Consider the following 19,439-nt stretch of genomic DNA (forward strand, 5'->3'; position numbering starts at 1 on the left):
GGGGCCTGCTGTTGTGCTGATTGTGTTTTTAATCAAATCCTTCCTGCTACAGAGCAAACAACAACTTAAAGAAGGAAAAAGACAGAGCAGAGAAAAACAAGCTGAGTAAGCAGTAAGAATTTCTACTTTCTCTAAGGATAAAGTGAAATAACTGTGTATTGTTTTTTTATAGGAGAGTGGAATTTTAATTGTTTGCAGTGTTATTATTGTGCGATGGCAGTGATAAATAATTTTAATGGATAATAAACCAGTGTAGAGGCAGAAAGAGAATGTCATCATTTTGATTTCCTTTTTTTTTATGTACAGTAAGAGCATGAATCTTTACACTGTCGGGTGTGTTATGGTTCTTCTAGACCATTGTTTCTTTCTTTTTTTTTTACTCATTTTTTCCAATTAACCTAGTAGGATGTACTTACAGAATAAATGTAAGTTATTTGAATGGATTTTGGAAATATATATTAGAGGTAATGTCAACATTGACTAATAGTGTCATCATATGCCAACTACAATTTTTTGGGTTGAGACATAAAATAGTCATGCCATTTTTTCCCCTTCACCAACCCTGTCTGAACTATTATGGTAAATGGCCACTTATATAGTGCTTTTATCCAAAGCACTTTACAATGTTGCTTCTCATTCACCCATTCACACACACACACTCAAAAAACTGATGGCCGCACCATGCAAGACTCTCACCTAATCCACCAGGAGCAAATAGGGCTTCAGCTTTACGACCGCCTTACCAACTGAGCTACAGCTGCCCCGATTATCATTGTGATGCACTGCTTTATAAAAATGGCCAGGTTTACTTTATTTACCCATGTTGCTGCATTGGCCTGCATGTTGCCATCACCCATAGAACATGATTGAGTTGTTTACACTGATATTTCTATTTAAACAACTACTGTTGTTTTTCCATACAGATCGTAACAGAGGACCAGAGAGGACTCACCTCCTCTCTTAATGTTGGTACTGTAACTCTTAAGTTAAATCAACTGTGTTAGTATTGTCCAATATCCCATACAATGAATAACTGGATATGTAAATATATGTTAACAATTGCAATCAAAAGCGGTCTATGCCAGCCGGAAACGCAGCAAGCTGCTTGGGGCCCCAGGCCTGTAGGGGGCCCCCAAGGCTGACAAAAGTTAAACGACAGTAGGCACAGTACTGACTGTGTGCAAAGTTTGCAACGACACTACCAGTTGCAGACCTCTTTAAGAGGACCCTGCCTCTCACGCTGGTGCAGGTGTAAACAAACAGGTCTAATGAAATGTTAGCTTAGCTAGCAGGCTCAAAATAATCAGCTAAGTCTGACAATACTTTTTCTGTGGTAAATTGATAACATCCGTGTCCAACTGTCATGCTATGAAAGTTTTGGAATTTAGATGCAAAGAAATTTCAAGTTATTGTACAGTGTAGTGTGGGGTATTTTGTTGTATTTTCCATATCTTAAGCATGGTGGTTTTATGATGCATACATTTCTACCTAGGGCCCCAGCAGACTCTAGGATCGCCACTGGTTACCACCTTAAATGAGACTTGTCTGAAATAACTTACAATAAAGAACCTTAAGATGGGACAATCAAGAATTAATCTTCATGTGATCCAAGTTATGTGATCCAAGGGTTAGAAATGACAACAAAAATCAACAAACTTAATAGTATGTCACATTTAGGTATATCAACACCAATACATTAAGTCAAGCCATGTAAAGAAATGCCATAACATAAAACCCCATCCACTGGAGTCATACTAAAATTATTCACATTCATTCTACAGTAAAATAGCTATGTGCCAGAGCTAATCTCGGAGTGCACTATGGAAACCATTTAATCTCCTTGAATTTAGAATGTTATGCACACAAGACAGCAAGAATAAATAGGTTTAAGTTTGGGTCTCAAGACCATATTTCCCTGACAGGAGTAAAAGAACACGTAGAAAAATCCTGATTTTAATACTTCTTAGAAATGAAGAAGCTCGACTGCTGAGGTCTTAAAGCATGTTATTTAACATATTATTGTAAGGCTACATTTGGTAGAAAAAGACAATTTACTATTTTAAATGTACATTTAGTGTATGCACGGGAATGTACTGCAATGTAAATGTACTGCACGGGAAGTAATTACATGGAGGCTAAAACTATGGTCGGATTTAGTCATTAGAATTCACACTGTGATGTTCTGAACAAACTTGACTTTTCTCTTAAAGGTTGGATTATATTGAGCCAGAGAAAAGGACATTACAGTACAGTTTGGAAGTAAAGTCTCTGAGGAGGAGCCTGTTCATGGCACTGTGTCCTGTATTGTTCACATCCTGTGTCTGGAGAGAATGTGCTGCCTTTCTCACCTGCTGCCTGAGCAGCGATTCTTCTCTCTGTCTTATTCAGCTTAGCCTACGAGAGACAGAGGGCTTTGTAACTAGAGCTGATTAAGATGAATTTTCTGCTGATTACGGCAGTTCCAGTCCAGCAACATAAAAGAGGTGGTGCTGAGACAAAAGAGAAGACATTGAACCTATTGTGTTATCTCTTTAGGGCCATTGTCAGTATAAATAAAGTCCTCCCACCACATCCTCAACTTTTATTTTTAATCCCTTCCGAGGACACACAAGGTAAGTTCATGAACAAATATGAAATCTCACAGTGGACCAAGATGGGTTTTTAGTTTCACATGTCATGAGAACAGGAAAGCATGGAGACAGAGAGAAGGTAATTGTAAACACAATTTGCCATAACAGTTTAATAAACATTACCAGCCATGCTCTTCCTGGCTCTCCACCATTACGTGTCTATTCACGTGTGTCTGTGTTTAACACACAACACTCTGTCTACTTAATTGTGTAAAGCAGCTAATTAAAAGCTGATTGGGGGAAAATGAATTGTACAGGTGGAAGAAATGAGCCAAAATGAAAGGAGAGGTGGTTATCAGAGGCATAAAAATGAGAAGGGAGGGGAGAAGGATGAATATAACAAAGAATAATCAAGAATAAAAAAAACTTTTTCTTAATGGGGAAAATTCATTGGATGATCCACGTAGAACCCACGTAGATGTGGTGTTATTAATCAAAGTCTGACAGATAAGTGAAATTTTCTCTGGGACTGATAATGACTGATGAAGGAGCAAGTGTCCGGTTTAGTCTAAATGGACGTTCTCTGTGCTGAGATGAACTCATCCTCCACTCATAGAGTTAGAGAACAACGACAGCACTTCACTGCATTAAGAGTTAGATTTGAATATGAGCCATCAATTCCACACCCACAAGCTGATGATAATAGGTAATAGGTTTTTTTTTTTGACTACTGACTTAGGGACTTAGGGGCATGTCAAACTAAAATAAAATTATTTTCAGCTATTTTGTCAACGTTTTTCTGGTGGATAAGTTGGTCCATGACTTTGGTCCAGGATGAAACAATAGACTTGGATGGACTGGCACATAGCCTACATGTGTTGTGGCAGAAAATGCAAATTGTGTTAGTCCCCTGCCTTCTGCTCTAGTGGTAGCATGAAGGCGAAAGTTGTTGGTTTTTTAACTCAACAAATTTTGGATAGTTTGCCATGAAATTTGGCAGGAGCTACACATTCATGTCCTCATTGGGATAAGATTTAATAACTTTGATGATGCTTCAATGCTTCCAGAGTCACCATCAGGTCAAATTTACCACGTTAAATTATAACGATGAATATGATAAACATCTTTGCTGAACCTCAATATGTTAACGTGCTATAGATCAAAGGACTTGTTGTGCCCAAATGCCTCACAGGCCAGCTACTATGACTGTACACTTGTTATGAAACTACTGCCACTACTTTATTAAAAACTATTTAATTACACACTCACGTTCACATGTGTACACATTAATTGTTTTGCTATCCAGTTTCTAGCCAAGATAAAGCTTAATAAAACCCGCGTCAGTAAGTGCAGTTCTCCACCTTGTCATCTAAAATGATGATCCACAGAAGCACACACAACACTCTCTAATTTGCTCTGTGTAACCAGTGATGAATATGAATGAGGATATGAATATAGATGAGAAAAAAATTTATACTGATGAAGGCAGTTTCTCCTCCCTCTGACTGATGGTGTGGGCGCACTGAGTTGAACTAATCAATCTTCATAGAGCAACCACATGATTGGCAGGCAGGTACATGCTTTTTGCAGTAAGTCACCCATAGTACATCAGGAGCTGGGTTTAAGTGTGTGCATATTCATGTTAAGTCTTCATTGGGTGTAAAAGCAATGGGACATTTTAGTGATGCTCTTGACCAAGTAACCTTTGCAGTGTAGTCTCAGTTTTTTTATCTCTATACTGTAACCTTGCACTGATTTGTCTGCTACCTCACTAATTAATGATCGAAACTTCTTTTACGAATGCATTTGAAACAACTGCAGGAAACAAATAGTAATGAATGCATCTGCCTTGACAAACTAATACCGTCATTACAGGATGTTTGTTGGGTTCAGGAATTCATGCAAAACCAGCACATCTATTTTCCTAAATGGTTTAATTGTCATTAAACTGAACAGACTCCAGAACTTAATAAAGTGTACCTGTCAGATGCTAGATGAAGTCACAGGTCAGGTGACTTACAGACTGAACTACCCCAAAACAACATATCAGTGATAAAGGATACCTGTCACTGCTTGGATCTTTACAGTGTCATGCAGGCACTCAGTCCCTTTAGTTTTAACTCCACTCTGAAATGAAAAGCTACCTACAGGCTGTGACCTTACAGTGCTTCATTACAGGACTAATGCAGCATCTCCTGTTCCTACAGCTGTGGGATCATTTACTATGTCTTTACTTTGTGCTTCTTCCCATTTACCCCAGGCCACCCATTGCCAATAATGAGTCAAGAGACGCCAGTGTCTGTGTGGATCACATTGTTCCCCCTCCATCTGTGGGATATCGACTGTGCAGTCCTTGGTTTCTGCAAGAGAGATGTGACTCTTAGTTAGAGCTGCAATGTCTGGATGGACACCTACACATTATTGCATTACTGTAGAGTCACAGTGAGGTCAGAGGCTCTTTATGAAAAGAATGGGATGCATGGCAGATTTTACTGATGCTAACCTGGTGTTAACTTATTTACAACATAGCAACCCAATTTGATTTATGTTGCATTGATCATACATACAAACATGTAAAAACACCTGTTTGGACTTTAGCTTGGGAGTCACAGAGCCTGGCCCAGAAAATACAAATACACCGCTTTTAACAACACACTTGTTGGTTTTATGTTCAATCAATTAACCACTGTTTTAATTTGTGAGGTTTCAGGGACTGGTACAGTAGTTGGAGCCAGGAAAGCTGCATTTCCATTTCCAGTCCTGAACACTAAGCTAAGAAACCTTAGTGTTAGTAAACTTACAGATGTCTAGGGTTGGGTTGAAAATGTGAGCAGAAGGGAATTAAACTGCACTGTAAAAATCACTGTAAAGGTGATGACACGCTAAGTCACTGGCCAACACTGAGTGATCCCAAAAAAGTTCCTGCGCCCACACTGTCAAATATGTCATTGCTATGAAAATTTAACTTCTCTCCAATTCCCCCACTGTCCTCAGTCTGCTGCGACAGGAGTTTATGTACTGGGAGGAATCACGGTGACAAGTTAGGCCTGGACAGTCCTGTGTACTGTGTGTCATGTCAGTGCTGGTCCTGACATTCCCCCGGGGCATGGTTTGTGTTAAAGAGACACTAAAACCTCTAGTGGGGCCAAGTTAAAGCCTATCAAATGTATGGACAATAACTGAAAAAGACTACAATTATGGATGGTTAGTTAATTAAATGCCATTGTGCATATAATTGGCAGATAAGTTGTGGCCACCTATAATCAAATGTTGCATTATGGGAACATAATTGGCTCATGGATTAATCTCTTCTGTACAAAGCTTCTCTAAAGGCTTTAGGCATCACTCTGGGGTTGAACATTTGTATCTTTTTTCTGCTTTATAGTACACACTCAGCAAGCCACAAATGGTCACAATCAGCAAGAGCAATAGACATTATCTATCAAGAGGCAAATATTCACTGGGTGTTGCAAACAGAATGTGTTAAAAGAGTTCATGAACTGAATTTTGTAACTAGTAAATGAGCTCTAAATTTAGACTTAAGTATTAGCTCAAAAAGAACAAAACATATTTTTGAAGCAAGACGCTGCATCCCCAATCCTGCATCTGCGCAAGCACACAGACTTTGTAAACTTCAGTGGTCGAGTAAGCCTCAAGTATGTGGTTGAGTAAACACTGCTATGTATTACCAAATTATCATCCAAACATAACACTTATCACATCACATGAGCTATGGCAATCATCAGCTATAAAACCAGCTTCATAACTAATAAAGTTAACTTATATTTACTGTATACTGTCACAAACAGAAACAGGCAAAAGACCACACTGTACAACTTGCTGTATTTATATATATTTGGTTCAAAAACCTGAATCAGTACAGTTAATGTTTCAGTGTCTGTGTAATCACACGCCACAAATAGCAATGATGTGGAAAGAATAAGTGACAAGAAAAAGGCTGAAAGTGAACACAAGCAGTCAGTCAAACTGGCTTCAGGCTGTGTTGTTGGAATAAAAAACAGAAGCTCAATCTGAGTCTTATATATTTATGTCAGCAGTTCACTGCCTCCACAGCAGGGCCACCAACACACAATATGCATATGCAAAAAAATAAAATAAATGCAAAAATCAACAGCCCACAGTGACTTTTTGGCAAGAGGTCGTTGTTTTTCTTTTTCTGTATTTGACAGTTACTGAACTTGTTTATTATATACATTTATACATTTACATTTGTCTTTGTGTTTTATGAGATTTTCCTCAGAGAACTGCACTAATTACCGTTTGACTTTTGGCTTCAGGGTTTCAGTTTGACAGTTTATAGCAATTACTGTTAATATAAACCGACTGTAGAAATACACTTATACACTTGTATAAATAAGTCCTGTATTTCTTTTAGATGTTTCACCTAAATTCTGTGTAGTCATTAACAACCAGGCTGACTGACTGAAACATCAGTTACTTAGCTACTTTACACTCTTGGCCTTTTATTATCTTACAGTAAACATTTTATTCCACCTTAGTATTAGACCACACTGATATTGACAAACAGCAGAGTGATGTAAACCAAACTGCACACTGTAGACATCAGTCACACAGTTCACTTATTTACAGTTTCTTTGTTTACTTGACTTGAAATCTTGCTGATGTAATGTTTCCCAGAGGTTGCATGGAGGTCAGAGTTCACTGCTATACATAGGGATTATTTTTGGCTTTGTCTTTGCACCCCAAACCCCATCCACCACTGTAGTGTATAGGACTCCAGGTGGTTGGCACAGATGTTCACTTCCAGAGATGACGCCCCGTCAAGCCTGGGAACTTGTGAAGTCTGGTCTAACTTGGATTCACTCGCTTCACACATATCCAATGCCTTTAGTTGGATGGGTCGGGTGCACACCCGTGGGATTGTGGGTGGGGGTTTGTGTGCCTTCTGCAGGGCTTCTCCCTCTGCCTTCCTCCATATCCAATTGATGTTATAAGGGTTCTGGGTCAAAGGTCAGCGGTTGCAGGGTCAAACTGCATCTCATGAATATGGAAGAACACCAGGCTCAGGGGACCATCTGGCCTGCTCTGCTGGAATTGAGCAAATGAGCCTGCTGAGAGGGTGCCACATTAGTGTGATTACTGTGAATTTCCCAGGCTTAAGAAACAGTGGCAGCACTTGCTGGGTCTCTGTATTTGCACCTTGCATCTGCAGGTGGATTAAAGTGACAGAAAGAAAAAAATGTTTTTTTTTTCACACATTAAGGGAACTGTCTGTGTTAGTTTTACATAACGTTTAGTCTTAAAAAGTTAAATTATGTTTAAGTCACTGCACCTGTTGATAGCATAATGACATTGTAATTATGACGTTTTTTTTTTAATCATTAAACAGTATCTATTCCTAAAAGAGAACAAATGAAATATTATGAAATATTAAGAAACCATGATACTATAAAGATCTAATTGTGGTCATTTGCTCAATGTAAAACAATAAACAATGTTGTGGGGTCTGTTGCTGTTAAATGTTACTCTAACAAGAGTCTGTGTCCAGTTTGCTTTTCGTTGATCTTAGTTGTTGATCATGCAGTAATGAAGGCTCTGGTTCAAGTCCAGTGGGCGATGTGCATGACAGCTTCCATTTCTGTACCATTGCTCTCTGCCTATCAAACTAATAAAATGGTCAAATTAGATGAAAGAGGCCAAATATGCCTTTAATACAAAAAGTAATCACAGTGTAATTTGTCCATATGCTAGAATTCTATTTATATTGTTGAATGTGCACCCTGACTTTTAACTCACCCTGACTTTTGATACAAAGAACACTGACGTTTCTATTGGCTGTTAAGAAATGAAATATACCTAGCATTCTTGAAAAGAACTCCCCCATGTGAGTGGGTCTTCGTGAGGACTTTCAACAGAGGTAAATCATGAACAAACCTCTTGTCATTTCTGTCTCTCCCATCTCTCTCTTCATCATTTACAACTCCCAAAGGTGAACAGTCAGAGTACAACTCTTGTGTGTCATTGGCTGTCTGTATACATGTTTGTCTCAATTGTGTATTTCCATGTTGGAGTGCAGTGCACAATACACCTATTCTTTTGAATTGGACTGTGATACAGCTGACCTGGAGTCAAAAAAAAGCAGAAGCACCTGCCTGTGGATTTCAAAGGGAGACAGAGACTTTGGACACCTCTATCATCCTACAACACTGTCTGAAAGATTGCTGAAGTGGTCATGTAAAAGAGATTCTCTAGAGCCAAGATACAATATACGGAGGTAATTTCATGTACATTTTAATGTATTTTATTCAGGATCAAATAAGGTATTAATAATGCTATATATTTGAATTTACTGTATAGTTCATATAAGTAATTTCTGCAAAGAACCCATCCATCCATTATCTGTAACCAATTATTCTGCTCAGGGTCGTAGGGGAGGCAGGGGGCTATCCCAGCTGGTTGGTGACAGCTTTACCACCGTGCTGCCCTCTGTAAAGAATATTTAAATACATTTTGGTATACATTTAAATATTCCATTTCCAAACAATGGAATGGGTATCCTAGAACAGTTTCATTTAACTTACTCTCTGATGTTGCTAGTATCTGACAACGCCAAAGAAAAAGAGAAAAATCTAAAATCTAATGAGTTTATATAATTTACTGTATGCTTTACCTGCCGCAGTGCTGCAAAGGTTGCAAACTCTTTAGAATTTTCTGTTGTTCTTCAAATATATTTTTAACAGAAAGTATAAAACTAGAAAAAGGAACCCAGATAAACAATAAGATAAAAAAAAATACACTTTTTAATTTAGTATTTGTGGAATATTGCTAGAATAATATTGTTGTACTGTACTGTAGGATGATCTTTCTGTTGAGCTTTTTCCCAACAAAATACATAACTCGACAATGATGGCAAGACATCCTGATTCAGAGCACAAATAATGATCATTACACCACAATATATCAGATCTCATTGATTGAAAAATCTTTTCAATCAACTTTTATTTCGCCTTTCAAGGTTCATATACTTTTGCCACACACAAATATGTAAAATTGTATACTTTTTTAATTTCTTTAACTTTAATTTCTTTAAAGTAATTTCTTTAACTAGGTTCCCCATTATCTAGAATTAGGGCCTATGTGAAAATCAAATTTTATTTTATTTTCTCTTAAACAATATTCTAAATGGTTGACAAACTTTCAAGCACCACTTTAGACATGTATCAGGGTGGGATGAAAGAGGAGAGAGTTTATGTTGAAAGAGGAAAGTGTGGAGTTTGCCTGTCAGGCTGAATGGCACTAAAGACTCAGAACATGAATAAATCACCACAGTTTGACCCAGTTAAATACCAAATGAAACCATACTCTCTACAGGGAAACTACAGTCATGTTTGAACACACTGCCTCGTTTCCATGATGAAAGAAAGATGCCACTGGTAGATAGTGGAATCGTCGGTGTCATAGTTTTATGGAGCTGTAAAGTACTTCTGGCATAATTGCACTGCCAATGATACTGGTTCAAATGAATAGAAATTTCCCTGAATATAACTTTGGTGATTCAGTAATCTAAGGAAATCTGATAAGAACTCAACATTTCTTAATGACAGTGACTAAATGAAAATCTGTCATACTGTACTTTTGCTTTTTCTTCAGCTTCTCTACTTTGCACAGTACATCCCTCCAGCATCTGCATCAAATTGGTCATGGAGATGTTCAGTAGCCCTTCGTTAACTGATGCACTTTGAGCTTGAGAAAATTATAATTTTTCTGTTAAATGTTAGCTCCTTTTACCTACTACCTCTGAAAAAAAGGGATTTACAAGGCTTATTATCATCTATGTGCCTAAACCTTGTGAACAGGTACTACAAGCACACCACAGTATAAATCTCTAATTAAATGGATGTGTGTTCACCATGGTAGATGTAGAGATTTTGTTTCACTGAGGCGGTTTTCACCCGCCATGACCACCTTTTGTATGGCTGTCCCACAGGGGATGTCCTTTCTTGTCTGGTGAGCTGATTAATATTTAAATCTCATGTTTGTCACGATGTGAGGTGTGATGTGAATCACAGTGCTGGGACAGAGGAAAATGGGTAACTGGACAGTGGCGGAGATCAGAAGTGAGGTCTTCACTTATTTACCCCAAAACTACATAATCTCCTTATTTTTGCTGTAGGCCACCTGTGATTCCTTTCATCTGGTGAAAAGAAATCAGTGTACCACATGACATTAAATAAATATAAAGACCATTTATAATTAAATAAATGGCCTTGAACATACCTGTAGAGGAACAGTAGGTGTTTTATTTGTTTCAGTATTTGCAATAGCAAAGGCAATATTATAGCTTATGAATGATGAGTAACTGGACTCCCTCGGTGGCTGGTGTGAGAAGACTTCTGGAAGTCTTTTTGGCATCACAGACAGGGGAAATCAGTTTCACTGGAGCTGACAGGATGCAACAAAACAAGGCAGTTGTACAGAATACCGTTAGATTCTGCCGAACGGTGTTCTATACAGTAATTAAAAATGTGGTTATAGAGAAACGAAAATAAACACACACACATTGTAATGACATGAACAGGGCATTTCAATGTGTGTGTCATCATAAAATATTGTGAATGCTCTCAATGTACCAGGGGAGAAAGAGTTTGTCAAAACATAGGCCATATCTACCTCACACCGGCCATTTACAATCGCTATTTGAGCTAATGTTGTTGGTCTCAAACCTAATGTGGCCATGAAGCAGTGCATTGGAACAGCTACCAAGGACAATGAAGACAAAGCCGCAAAATATAGGCTATATCATCTGCTCTTGTGAGACAGAATCCTTTGAGACCACGATGGAACATATCTCCAAAGCAACAAGTAGATCTGGGAGTTCTGCAAAAGCCTCAAAGGCCTGGCACCTCTAATGTGCGGAAAATATACAATTCAAATCTGTATGTTTTCCATTGTTGTACTCTTCCGTTTGAGAGATTTAGTTAGAAAACAGCAACAGTCTGCTTCATACTTTGCAAAATTGAATGTTAACTTTAGAGACAGGGCCACATTGTTGGTTTGTTTACGATAATTGTTAATTATTCAAATATAAAGACCATGTTAAGAGTTGCAATACTGCTGCACAGTGTACCTTTAAAGAGCATTCTTTACTGATTTATCCTAATGAACCGCTTTTTTAAATTCCCAAATGTTTTTCAAATACTGCACTGCATCCTTCAGCTGTAATTAGTCCTGAAACAGAGTAGGTGCTGTTGAGATGAGCAGTGATCACCTGCAGAGCTGGACTTCACCTCATTCCAGAATTTCAGGATTCAGACTTTTGGAAATTGGTACAGTTCTATTGTCTTGCACTGTCATTTGTTTTTACTTTAAACCTTAATAATAATGATGTGCTCAGTATTGACAGCTATGGCTTAATATTGATCTGTGAGAAAGTTGCTTATTTTGTAGAAGCGTAGCAAAGCAAAGACTTTTTCAGTTAGATTCTCTGTAGTCTTTCTGTCCTTGACACCCTCCAACCATCAACTACCCTCTCTGTATCTCCAGCTCTCTCTCTTTAGAATCAGCATGATTTATAAGGGCTAATAGCCGCCCACTTTCCTCACGCTCTTTAACTCTCCATATATTGATCCATTTACTGGGTGACTTTAACAGTCCATAGGATTTAACCTCTAAAGTGTACAGTTTACACACAGATATACTGACAGATCTTAACCCACTGACAACTGCTTATGCACATAACAGTTTAATTATGCACACGTTATCATAATGTTTTATTTTTTATTTCTTTCTTTCATGGTACAGTGTGGTCTTAAGATAAGAGGAAAAAAAGAAGAGGGCAAACAAATCAGTATTTCATGGGACAACGCACTGATAAAGGAGGCCGCCCCACCCCCTTCTCCCCTTTGCCCAAATAATACCCTTAGAGAACAGACTGGTAAACCACTTCATCAGCCCCCAGCATATCAGTCCTGCCATATATGGACATAACGAGGCGAGGCAGAAGGGATAGAAAATTCCATCACTCCCTTCACTTCTCATCCTAATGCAAATCCTCTTCCCCTCTGGTCCTAATCACCCCAATATGTTTTTATTCACCTTGCCGCTTCGCAAATGGGGCAACCCAGCCTGTCATTAACCCAAAGCCTTGTGCTCACTGGGCATTTTTTTCTTGCAGAAAAGCACCAATGGGATTCAGGAATAAAGTGCTTCGGTGTGGTGAAGAAAAAAAAAACTGCTGTGTGCGGACACTGTATTTTTGACAATATCTCATCTTCCCAACAGAAAAAAGCACCTCTTTGAATATATATAACAAAAATTTTCAAGTTGAAGCACCTGGTGCAGCAGTAGCACAGGATTGTGGAGTGTTTTTAACAAGAAAGGGTGATAGTTACAGCACTTTTGTAGAGACAGCTGCTTCAGCTCCACATAGATTCTGTCTTTATAGAAAATATCTGAATAAGGTGTTGAAGCTCTAAACAGAGACCAAACATTATCTGCAGGATTCCACCCCGATCTCTGCATCCAGTAGACATGCACATATTAGCATCAGTGCCACTGTCATCGCCACCAGTGTCAGTGAACAGACACATTCTAACTCTAAGTCTCAGACAGAGCATGTAGCTAACAAAGCAGTTGTCTTTGTTCAGCTGGTGCAGGAGAGGGAGGGGTGAACAACAGGGATGGAGGATGGGGGAGAGACACCAATTTCCCTTTTCTCAGTTTGAACAAAAAAAAGACGAAGCAGAAAGCAAAACTGAGACCCATAGAGATCCTGAGCTGCATATTCCCAAACACCGCAGTGCATAATCAGGTGGGCCTAATGACAATTATTTCTTGTCATTTGCGTAAAATTATATATATAAAAAGTCAAATGCTTTTAAATAAAAAAACTGGGAGACTGTGTAAAATCGAAATAAAAAACAAATGTACTATTTTCAATCAAATGTAGCTTTTTAATCATAGCATTTTATTAAAACAGTGCCAAAACCGCTATGTTACAAGCTCTATGAGGAAATGTGGCAGCAGTGGCACTTTTAAAATATAGGGTAGTTATAAACCTAACTATAAGAAAAACAATTAAGTTTGATGTAATAATAGTATCAATGTGTATGTAGGTAGTTAAAGCATTGTCATATCCAAAGTCTGCAATAAATCTTGTGCCAATCCATCTGTTAAAAATAGAAACATGTCAAGGCTGTGGGAGGACTTAAGTGGCTGGTGAGGCCTTTGGAAAAGTCAGCGAATCAGCAAAGTTATTAGGATTTTTCTTCTGAGGATCATGAATGTCAAGGCAAGGGCACAATGTAATTTCTGACTGTCAGCATTATGATGTTGTGTAAACTTTATTAACCATTCCGTTTGCATCTCTGGAGATGCAACACTGTCTGAATGGTTCCATGATCTCAACATACTGTTGATAATTATTTAATGATGAGACACAGATGGTAAAGACATCCTTAAGTCTGTGCTGTCTTGTTCTGAAATGGATTTCACAGGAAAGAGTTTAATTATTCCGACACTTCCACTCGATGGTATTTTCGCAGCTGTGTCTAAAATGTGAAGTTTCTAAAACAAACTACATTAGTCGACTTCAAGCAGTTATTTTCTTCTCCTTTGCAAAAAATTAGTGTTACCAAGGATGTTGATTCCATGTGGCACTTAAATAATGGTGTGTTTACTTCTAACCCTGACAGTGAACACAAGAAGGAGAGATAAATAATTTAAATACAATTATTAATTTAAATAAAATAATTTACCAGTGACTATTCCCCCTATTTTATAAAGTGACACACCCAAGAACAAATTTTACAATTTTTTTTTTAATAAAACAATTGAGTACAAACAGCTACCTCACAAAGACACACACATATGACCCAGAAACTATTTTAAATTTTGAATGGGCCAAAACAAATCAAGCAAGTCCGAATTCAACAAACTCAAATGAAAGCCAGTTCCCAAGAGTGTCTGCTAAATTGCTTTGCTCAGGAGCAATTATAAAGGGATCTGTTGATTTTGCAGTTAAATGGCTCTGATTGGTTGCAGAGCGGCACGCTTTAATGTGGACAGTAATACAAAGTGACATCTGTAACAGGAGTTGGGACCTCATCACATCTGTGGCTATTAGGACGGATTCTGATGAGACCTTTCTAACTCGCTCTCACCTTGAGGCCTTGGTAGTACACATTCAAAGCCAAGACCACGGGAAGAGCACTGCCTTCCTGTATGTAAAAAGTTAAACTGTCTCAGCTGTTTCCTTCTATGAAAGGAACTGTAAACTCAAACAGTTATGGTTTTACCAGTGGTTATTTGTTACCTGTGGTCGTCCTCTGTGCCTGGGACCTCAGTATATGCATACAACATCATGTTAAACAAATTAGATATGGTATGACACGGTGGTGCATTTCATGTGCTGATATGCACACAGCTTGTGTTAAGCTGTCCCGTGATTGTCTCCTGATTTTAATTTCATAGCTAACATAATAATATGTCTTAATTTTTTAATTTATCAGTTTGAATGCGTAAGTTATTCTTACAATATGATATGGTATAATATAGACCTACCATATAATGCCAGATGAAAGCTTCAAGGGAAACAATAAAGGCAACTGTGCACTCTGTGGCAATCCAATAAAACAGCCCTGCAATAAATTTGACCTCAGTGAAGCTTATAATGTTCAATTTGTGCTGAGACTGAGAGGTGCTGATGCAACTCAAAAGGGAATTTCTGAAGCTGTAGTTTGTGCTGTTGTTGTATTGGGCTGCATTATATTGTAAGGTGTTTCAGGTTCTGTGTCCACCCACTGCCTGACATGTAATTTGTTTCGCTTTTCATCCTGCAGATGAAGGAATAGAGACACAGACAGTGGTTTGGACAATGCCAAAAACATGGTGGGAAAAGAAAACTTTAAGTGAAATTGCTGTGTGTGTGTGTGTGTGTTTGTGTGTGTGTGTGGGTGTGTGAAAAACAAAATCAGCAGTTTGCCAGCACTGTTTGTTAGCACAGCAGAAGATGGAAGGGAGTGATAGCAACATAATATCACAACAAGGTAACAAATGAGCTAAATGTTCAGATGCAGGCATCTGTTCCAGTTATAGCGGAACACAGAACCAGGCTGTTTATATTAATGTCAATTAGGAGCCGATTTAACCAAGAAAATCTAATAAAAAGTTATAATGTTACCTTACAAATAAAACTCATAGCTTAAACTCAAAACTCCATAGTTTTTGTGCTCTAACGCAGACATTTATCATTTTCCAAATGAACTGTGGGTAAATATAAATTAGGATTGAGCCATTAATAGTTCAGTTGCAGTGAAGTCATCATACATGACTGGGTGTGTGTGTGTACCGGCTTCTAAGCATCTTCTTTATTTTCTCTTCTAGAATTCATCTCATCACTACTCGATGCTTTGATAAAAAACAAACACTGACATGAAAAATTACACCTCGTCTTCTCCTCAGCATATAATGCTGAAATGCTGAGAGGATGTGTGAAAGGTAAAGAGGAGGGCATACATTTCCATGTGACTGGTTTTCCCAGATGGCCATGTGGAAGGAGCTGTGTGATCAGAGATCTAATAAACCAGTAGATATGCTGCATCGCCTTTCCTGGGAGGGAGTTATTGCCATGGTAACCACACCCCAAGCACTGCAGGTTAATAGTGGGAAATTATGATTTGCGATTTGAAACTACAGAGTGAGTTTTAATTCAACTTTCAGCTCTCTGTGGTGATACAGAGAAGAAAAGAGAAGGTCCCACAGTGCAGTTTTTGGACATCATGATGATAATTCAATTATTTTTTAATAATAGATTAAATAAACACTTTGGAGAATAGGGTTAAGTGGAGAAAATAATCTCTTATTAGTGTTTTTAAAAATAACAGTGACCTATAACAACAGCTATTGCAGTAAAAGGGCTTGTTGTCGAGAGACATAAAACACCTAAGAAAAAGAAAATAGTCTTAATGTTTATTTTGAAGATGTCTGAAGTCATCATAACACCTTCAGAGGGAATGTTTCTGCCCTCTGGCTTTCTTGGCCACATTTAGGCCTCTGCTCCATGTTGATTATATGCAAAGTGAGTCCTCTTAATTCACTGGTGTGGGACGTATCCTTTGCCAAGGCCCCATTGTCTCATATTCAGTGCAGATCCCAAAGTGCAAATAGACAATATAGCAAAGTGATATAGTGTAATAAATAATAAGTGTCTCTAGCTTTAACGTTGCCAAAAATATATCTTTCATTAGCATCAATAGTCCATTCGTATGAGTTCACATTTGGAAACAAGCTGTTTGGCTTTGGTAATATTTGAATCTAACCACTTATTTCATGGGGAAATAAATACATATTTTAATTTTATTGTAAATAATCAATAAAGGTAAGTGATAAATTACTAAATCCTCATTCACTGCAGGTGTATCCAGTTAAATGTTTTCTTTCATTTCTGTTGATTTGCTAAGAAATAATGGGAGTATAAGTACTCCCATTATTAAGCTAAATGCATGAAGTTACATTTACTCTTTAAACAATACATTAATAGGGCTACTGCATATATGTGTAAATCTCTTCAACATGCTTTCAAATATTAATGACTGCCCCATACTGTAAACACACACAGGAGGAATACTTATGGAGCTTCCAGGAATTGTCCATCGCACACATTGTGGGGACAACACCTGTGGGGACCAGATGCCACATGAGTCTCCACTGTCTCTGACATCAAATCACTGAATTGTAATGTGATGACGTGGTTTTTAAGGTTTTGAGTAAGGTGTGTGTGTGTTTGTGTGTGTGCGTGCATGTCCATTTAAGCCCATTCTCAGGAGTGCCTGAGAAAACCAATTCACACACACGATTTTTCATACTCCTCGACATTGTGAATGGATTGTAGCTCCAGGCAGCTCATCATATTAGAGGAGGGCTATTTAATATTCTTATACATTGAAGGAACAAGCCTCCTTGAAATAATGTCTTTATGTTAAATAAATAATCTACTTTAGTTCTAACTACGTTTACGGTTTTGGTCTCATTTTTGGTCTTTAAAAACATGTTAGTTACCTTTTACCAAGAGTAGAAGTCATTCCATACACTATCTAGGAGAGTACATAGGGAACATTAACAATATGGACCTCTTTTACATTATAGAATATTTCTATAATTTCATTTCTATAATGTGTACATTATTAAGTCTAATCTAATATTTTATGCTTGTCAAAAATTGTAAGGTGAATTTTTCTAGTGCTAAAAAATTAAAGGTCTAGTTAAATTTTATTCAGATGAGTCAGTTTAAAATAAAAAATAACAAATAATAAATTTTTTGCTCAAATGTATCCTTCTGCCATCTTGATAGATCTTTATTTTAATATAGAGCGAAGCATAATACTAGGTAGAACTTTAACGTGCGGAAACTACAAAGTTATAACAAAGAACTTTAATGTTGACTTTCTGCTTCTACAGCAGCCTCTTGTGTGCTGTTGTAGACTCAACCACAGCACGGACTAGCATGTCGGAGAGCCACACACAAATGAGTGGGGCTCAGGTGTGTGTGAAAAACACTGATAGTTGCGGATGACACGCATGCAGGGGAGCTCATGCGTGGTGTGGTGTGTTTGGGCCCTTGGTGGCGTGTCACTTTATATATGCAGCTCTAAAGGCTTCAAGCCCACCTGTATTGAATTGTAAATCAACATATAGGGTTGGCTGAGAACTTCACCCCAGCTGCTTTAATAAGCTCTGAACACATACACAACTACAATATTTTTATGCAATGTAAACAAATAAATGATTCCTTTTATTATTTTTTTAATAAAACTAATACTGGGATAACTCTTTCCATTAAGTACAGTTTGCTTTCTTGCAGTGATCTTTGACCTGATAAAGAAATAAACAAAAGGACCAAAACTGTATCTAAAATATATTTTTAAAGTAAATGAGCAAAATGAGCACTTCATTATGCGAGACCTTCAACTAGTCACCAAATGGTAAGACGTATCTCTTTATTGTTTTTTTGGGGGGGGGAATGGTACAAACAAAATGTATTTCACAGGAGCACAATTCCCTGGAATTCACTACGACAGTATCAAGAGAAAGAAGTTAACACAGGTCTAGTATTTGACAATCGCCCTTGCTTGCAGCTTGCTTGGATGTGTCCAACTGCCTCTATATAACACTTTTGTAAATGCCTTGACCTAGTTGACTGAGGACCTCCACTCACATAAATATTTATACTCTGATGTTAATATATACAGCAGCACATGTAGCACATGAGTTCACATGTTTTAAAATGTAAATTAACTTTGGGCTTGAACTAACAATTTTATCCTAAAGCTACTTCAATCAGCTCTCATCACATCAACAAATGAAATATTTATAATATATTATTACTATTTTAATTTAAATATCACTTGTAGTCAGTTGGATCAACACACGTGTGTATCCGAAGATTAAATCATGTCTGTCAGACTGTAAGTCTAGAAGCTGCCTGGATAAGTGGCAAAACGTTTCTAACCATGAAGAAAGAAGTCCAGTTGACATTATTCAATCTTCAGATAATCAAACCTGGATGAATCTTCACAGAAACATAAATGTGTTATTCCCTAATGTCCCAGTGTTTTTCACAGAAAATCAAGTCAATGCTCCAGCACATTCAACATAATAGAATAAATACTGCATTAAAGTGACAAATTGATTTTTGTTTCATCGGTTCTGCGACTTTATTCCAAAAGTCAGCTAGCTTCTTTATACATTTTTTTTCTAGAATGTACCCAAAGGTTACCCAAACTTTTGATATGTTTATAAAAGATTTTCGTATGTATTATAACGAATATGTAACTGTTGTAATACTTTCTGAAAGTTACACATATAACTTTAAGTCTTGATTTTTACAGA

Source organism: Channa argus, chromosome 5 (genome assembly GCF_033026475.1).
Source record: "Channa argus isolate prfri chromosome 5, Channa argus male v1.0, whole genome shotgun sequence".
NCBI lineage: Eukaryota > Metazoa > Chordata > Actinopteri > Anabantiformes > Channidae > Channa > Channa argus.